This window comes from Orcinus orca, chromosome 2 (assembly GCF_937001465.1).
Source record: "Orcinus orca chromosome 2, mOrcOrc1.1, whole genome shotgun sequence".
Classification (NCBI taxonomy): domain Eukaryota; kingdom Metazoa; phylum Chordata; class Mammalia; order Artiodactyla; family Delphinidae; genus Orcinus; species Orcinus orca.
The window spans coordinates 89,483,845-89,490,706 of NC_064560.1; the positions used below are offsets into that span (position 1 = coordinate 89,483,845).

The 6,862-nt window shown below is 47.7% G+C and overlaps 1 non-coding gene across 1 annotated transcript; it reads right to left on the bottom strand.

Moving 5' to 3' along the window:
- Positions 1-3,560: 3,560 nt before the first annotated feature.
- Positions 3,561-3,633, bottom strand: TRNAR-UCU (transfer RNA arginine (anticodon UCU)). The gene has a single exon. It is a non-coding gene; the product is annotated as a tRNA-Arg (tRNA).
- Between the last annotated feature and the right edge of the window lie 3,229 nt (positions 3,634-6,862).

The window sequence follows — 6,862 nt, forward strand, 5'->3', positions numbered from 1 at the left end:
TCTGACTCTGAAGTTAGTCACCCCGCCAGGTCCACAGGACTGCAGGGAAGAGACCAGCCTCCAGGCTGCGAGTTGGGCCGCTTTCACTCCAACACACGGCCAATTTAGGAGTGGGGAGGTGACTAAAAGCCACAAGACACACAAAGGTGAAGACAAGATGGTCTTGCCCTAGAGGAGCCCATGACCCTTGGTTAGGAGACTCTCTCCCGAACAGAAAGCTATAATTCAGTACGGACTGAGGTGCATGTTTTCATTCAAAAAAATTTTTGTGGTAAAATATACATAAACATGAAATTTACTATTTTAACCATTTTTAAGTGTGTGATTCATTGGCACTAAGTACATTCAGAATGTTGTATAACCATCACTATTATGTATTTCCAGAAGTCTTTTATCATCCCGTATTGAAAGCCTGTACCCCTTAAGCAGTAATTCCTGTTTCCCACCCCAGGCCCTAGTAACCACTACTGTGCTTTCTCTCTGTGTGTATTTGACTGCTCTGGGCACCTCACGTAAGTGGAATCGTACAATATTCGTCCTTTTATGCCCGGCTTATTTCACTTAGCATAATGTTTTCAAGGCTCATCCGTGTTGTAGCGTGTGTCAGAACTTCCTTCCTTTTAAAGACTGAATAGATTCCATTGTGTGGAATATATATATTTGGTTTATCCGTTCAGCCATTTGTGGACACTTGAGTTTTTTCTACCTTTTGGCTACTGTGAAAAATGCTGCAATGAACATGGGTGTACCAGGACCTGTATGAGTGTCTCCTTTCAGTTTGGGGGGGATGTATACCTAGAAGTGGAATTTCTAGATCATATGGTAACTCTGTGGTTAACTTTTTGAGGCAGGGCCGAGGCGTATTTGAGGAACATGGATGGCAGATGGGTGGAGGACATGAGGGGAAGAAATGGGGAGCGAAAACTTTAGGTTCAGAGAGACCTCAGAGTCCCCACGTGGCCTCTCACTGTGGCTTTGGACCTATGACTAACCTTCTGTGTCTCTTTGTTCATTTATAAAGTGGAGGCAATATCTCCACCTCACAGGTGTCTGGTGAGGCTAAGGTAGAGGAAAGTCATTGCCAATCACAGATGGCCGCAAATCCCTCTTAGGGGAAAATTGGCCTTTGTTGAGATGATACTTAGCAAGTGCTTCTGAGAGAAGCAGGAATGTCACATATGGTTTGTAGGTTATTCACTGGACAAGGGCACCTGTCCAAAGGGGAAAAGAGGGGCTGAGATATAGCCTGCTCTATACTCACCAAGCCACGGACCCAGCATAGGGCTGTGCCCACCCCTGATCTATTCCCACACAGCAGTGAAAGTGGGCCCCTCAATTCAAATCTGAGCACCCTCTTCCCGCAAGGTTCTGTGGCTCCCCACTGTCCTAGGGATAAAGTCCAAACTACACTACAAGGCAGCAGATACAACCCTTACCTGCCTCCATGGCTCCCATTCTAGCTATCTACTCCTTGAACCCTAACTCCAGCCCTCCTGAATTTTGTTCCACTATTTCAATGTGAAATTCTCCCTCTCTCTCCACTCAGATGGGGAAATTAAAACTCTGTCAAGGTAAACGTCGTGCTCAAGGTCACACTGCTGGCAGCTAGGTCAGAACCCAAACCCAATAAACCCAGAATCTATGGTCTTTGGCTACAGGGTTGGAGATGGCACTAGACCAGAGTGCAGAAAGCACTAGGGGTCAGAAGACTTGGGCAGATATGGCCCACACTAGCTGGGTGACCTTGGGCAATCACTCTTCAAAGACTCTGGGCCCTACTACATGCTAGCTCTGTTATCACAAAGTACTATTCAACCTGAGATCATTAGGGGATATTGCAATGAGCGTATATTATTGCTGTTATGTGTGAGTCGGCTGTTCTGGTCCCTCTGTCCTCAATGGGAACTCTGTTGTGTCTTCTGAATAAACTTTGTAAAATGAAGCACAATTGGAAATGGAAAAATCCCTGGCTGGAGCAGCTCAATTTCCAATGGCCTGGGACATCCAAATGGCCCCAGTATCTGGGGATTGTTAAAGCATTCTAAATGAAACAGGCATCCAACTCCAGCAGTTCATTTCCTTAACAAAGACTGGAGAGGGCAGAGAAATGACACCGCAGAAATCTATGTTACAGACCAAGATTGGAAAAATAAGGGAAAATGAATTTCTGTCCCTTCAGTCTGCAAATTGAAGCTTTTCAACAGCCTGGCCAAATGCAATTGCACTGTGTCCACATATCATGCAGCCAGGTCACGTTAGCTGAGCTGCCCTCCAGAGGGGTCAGCTCGCTGCAAGAGTCCCCAGGCTCTTGTTAGCCCAACCAGGGTTTAGAGTGCTTTGACCCACAATAGATAGTCCTCTGGGACATCCTTTGGAATTTCTCTGGAAATGCTGGCCTCTGGCACAGACAATCTTCTCCCAGTAGCATTCACAGAATCTGATACTATTCTAGGGCCTTATGCCTAGGGGATTCCATTCACCTACTCCCTATCAGTCAGATGGAAAAGGACTGGAAAAATAAGAACAACTCCATTATATTCTTTAAAACATATTGATTCTCTAAACTATGCACATGATCTAAACTTGTACTGGAACACCCAATGAGCTTGCAACTCCCTCCTGGGTTTTGTTAGTTAGTATTAGTCAGCTACTGTTGCATAACAAATTGCCCCAAAATTTAAAGGCTTAAAACAATAATAAAATCCATAATCTCAGTTCCTGTAGGTTAGGGCAGTTTTGTGCAGTTTTGCTGGATGCTTCTGGTTTACATGAGTTTGTAGTCAAGACGTCAGTTGGGGCTCAGTCAACTGAAGGCTTGACTGAGGCTGAAGGACCCAGCTCCGAGGTGGTTCACTCACAGGGAGAGCAAGCCAGTACTGGTTGTTGACAGGATGGCTTCTCTCCACATGCATCCGGAGCCCCAGGGCTGCTTGAGTGTCTTTACAACATGGCAACTGCTGGCCCCAGAGTGATCCAAGAGTGAGCATGTTTGTAATCTCATTTATGACCTCGCCTTGGAAATCACATTCCAGCCTTCCTGCAGTACCTTACAGATTACACAGGCCAGCCCTGTTTAAAATGGGAGGGCGTGAATTTCAGGAAGCAAGAAACACTGGGCCTTCTTGGAGGCCGACAATGACACAGACCCATATCCCACAGAAATGCTCACCAGGATCATAAGTTGATATGTGCAAGGATGTTTACTACAACAGTACGCAGGGTGGCCGGGAGTGGAAGTGCTCCAGGCAGAGAAGGGGATGTGGGGGACATGTACAATGGACACTGTGCATCAGGTCAAAGAAAGGGATTAAATGAACACATGGCAACATGGATGCATCTTAAAAACATGGTACTTTGTGAAGAAAGTAAACTGTAGAGTGAGTTCTATAGCACCATCCCATTTACATCAGTTAAAACAACAAAACATTTTGCAGGAACACATCCAAACTACAAGATACATGTTAAATCCATTAGAATAGCTGCCTGGGCACAGGTGGAAAGGGGAATGGAGATTTTTTTTTTTTTTTCCTGGCCGCACCGCACAGCATGTGGGATCTTACTTCCCCGACCAGGGATCGAACTTGTGCCCCCTGCAGTAGAAATGCAGAGTCTTAACCACTGGACCACCAGGGAAGTCCCAGGAATGGAGATTATTGGGAATAAATAACAAATGTAAACAAAGACATAGGTCCTTATGGGGACCAGTAAGAGGAGTGCCATGACCTAAGAAATAAATTAACTCAATCCTCTGCCCCTGAGACTCAAAGATACCCTTGCACAAGGAAACAGACCTCTTTCCCTACAGCTGGGTCACCTGGAGTGACACCACCTACCACAGAGCTCCCTTCAGAGTAGCTGATTTGTTGGTGGTGGTGGTGGTTTGTTGGTTTTCTTTTGCATCCAAACCCTTGTCTCCAACCCACTTTTTCTTTAGAATTCCAGACTCCATGCCCACCTGGGTGTTGCACAAACTGAATTCATTTCCCATCCTGCAAATCAGTTCTCCTGTAGTTTCTCTCTCAGGCAGGACCCCACCATCCACCTAGCCACGCCATCAGAAACCGTGCTCTCCTCCACCCTCCTGCTCTCTCACTCAACCCCACATCTGGTGGGGATGCCCTGTAGATAGCAGTTCAAACTGTCATCATCCCTTGCTTAACAGATAGAACCTTCCTGTCTGCAACATGGAAATATGAGTGATACTTGCCCTTCTATCAGCTCAGACACATACAAATAAACAGCTCAGACTGATTCCAGCAAAAAACAAGCAAACATGTCACCAGGCCCTTGTTTTCTATCTTCAGTCCCAGCTCTGCTCTCCGCCTTGGGGAGACGTCACCTACCCACGGCTCTCAGAGAGGCTCTCCTCTCGTGGTCACAAGCTAGAGGCAGAAATTCCTGGTCTTACATCCTCTCAGCTTCTCATCCTCGATGGAGTAGTCAGATCCTGTTCCCCAGCATCACTGGTTCTCCTTGGGTCACGTTACCATCCCTGAACCAACTACCATGGCCGGGGAAATGCTCTGATTGGCTAGGCCTGAGTCACATGTCACATCTCTGCACTGGGGTACAGTCACCTACAGAAGCACAAGGAATGAGAATTGAGGGGAATGGGTAGCCCATGGGAATCAGGACATGGTGAGCAGCTAAAGGGCAAATGGAAACTGGGTGGCTCCAGGGTTGATGACCTCCGGGACCTCATGGAGTGTCATGAGGACGCCATGAGATTATGTACCTGGCACATAGAACATGCTCAGTAAACGTGGCTCTCGCCGGCACCTGCCTCAGTATCAGCGTTACTGACTTTGGGTAATCTTTGAGCATACTAATATTTTTAAAAGCTAGAGATTCCAAAACTTGGCAGTGCAAGTATACAGACCTTAAAATCCTTAAGACTTCTTAGCAACTTTAAATAATGCCCAATGACTTTATTTTGCTTCCATAAATTAAAAAGCTTTGACGTGTCCCAACTTTCTAATCGAGTACACGCAGTATGGCAGAGAGCATCTGTTTTCCATTTGAAACATTGTAGTAAAGGGAATCACAGTCTTGGGGAGAAGAAATATTCCCATTTATCAGAATTCCTGCAGCTCTCCTGGTTGGTTCCACAAACACAAGTCAGGCCCAGGATCTTGTTTTATTCTTCGAGTCTTTTCTATGGTGAAGTCTTCCCACTTCACCTAAAACGTGTGCTCCTAGAATCTGAGAGCTCATCTACACTTCCCCAAGCCTCCTAAAACAGTCTCCCTGGGTAAATATTCTGAGTTGGTTGGCTGGCAGTCTGGCTGGCTGGCCCACTGTCTGGCCATCCGGCTGACTGAAAGTGCAGCCTGGATCCCGGTAACTGGCAGAATTCCCATCTGTCTGCACAGCCCACATACCCCCAGCTCCGCTGCCAACCAGGGCTTAGGCCCTGGCCGTAAGAGACTCCATTTGTACCATTAACGGCAACTTCAGCGACAGCTGCCGGCAGCAGGTGCAAAGCCAAACAGAGCCCAGCTCTGGAGAGAAATCTTTTGGTCGTCAAGCCAGCTGTAGAGACAGTGAAGAGAGGTGGGAGGGGGAATGGATCTTTCTGAAAGCCAGCTCAGAGCAGGGAAAGTTTGGTCTGGGCCTTTTTCGTCATCAAGTCAATCAGTCGGATGGGCCAGCTGGATGGCCACCCGGCCACACCAGAGCCGAAGGCCCCTCATCATGGGCACTGGGATCGTCCCACCTGCTCCTCTCATTTCCAAGGAGTCCTTGTCCCACCTCCAAATCCAGATTGCCCTCCTTCTAGAGAGAGGAGGGGACACATGGAAGAGAAGCACAGGGACCGCTATTTAGAGCCTCCAGCCATGGGCTAGCAGAACCCCTATCACCTGGAGACCTGAGAAATGCAGACTCTCAGTCTCCACCCCCAGACCTCCTGAGTCAGAATCTGCAGTTTAACAATTTCCCCAGTGGACGTGTGCACATCCAAGTCTGAGAAGCAACGGTTTGGAGACTCAGGCATTCACTTAATCCTTAGAAATTTTTACGGAGCGTCCACTCTGTGTCTGGCAGTGTTGTAGTTTCCGCAGGTACCTCGGTGACAAAAGAGAGAAAATACCTCAGCTCTTGCGGAGCTCACTTTCTAGTGGAGAGAAGCACAATCAATGAGATAAATACATAAAATAGGTAGTGTGCTAGTGGGTGGTAACTTCTAAGAGGAAAAATTAAGTGGGAAAGAGGAACAGAAGATGCGAGTTGGGGAGGGAGCAGTTGTATAGAGGATGCCTCGCTGAGACGTGGTGATGGAGGAAGGACCTGGGAGGAAGTGAGCCCAAGGGGAGGGGCGGGGGAGGGCACCCAACAGTTGCAGGGAGGGAATTCCTGGGAGTAGGACTTCCAATTTGAAAACCAAGACAGTCCTGGGCAAACAGGGACAGCTGGTCACCCTGGAAGGAAGGCGAGGGTAGTAGAGGCACTCAGAAGAGGGGGCGCCATCCTGGAGCCTCACCGCTCACAGTGTGGTCTTCAGCCCAGTGGCATCACATCCACAGGGAATGGGAGTATCTTCTTGTTAGAAATGCAGAATCTCAGGCCCTGCCCCAGACCTCCTGAATCAGAATCTGCATGTCATAAGATCTCCCAGGGGATTCAGACTACATATCTGCTCCTTCTAGACTTTTATAAGGACTGTGGCATTTCCTTTGAGCTGGGAAACCATCACAGATGACATGATTTAGCATTTAACAGGCTGCTGAGTTGAAAATAAATTGAGAGGGGAGGGAGACCAATTAGGAGAGGTCTGATGCAATCCAGGTGAGCAAAGATGGCGGCTGCTGGTCCCGGGCTGGTCGTGATAGAGCTCGTGAAAGCGGTCCGATTCTAAATGTAT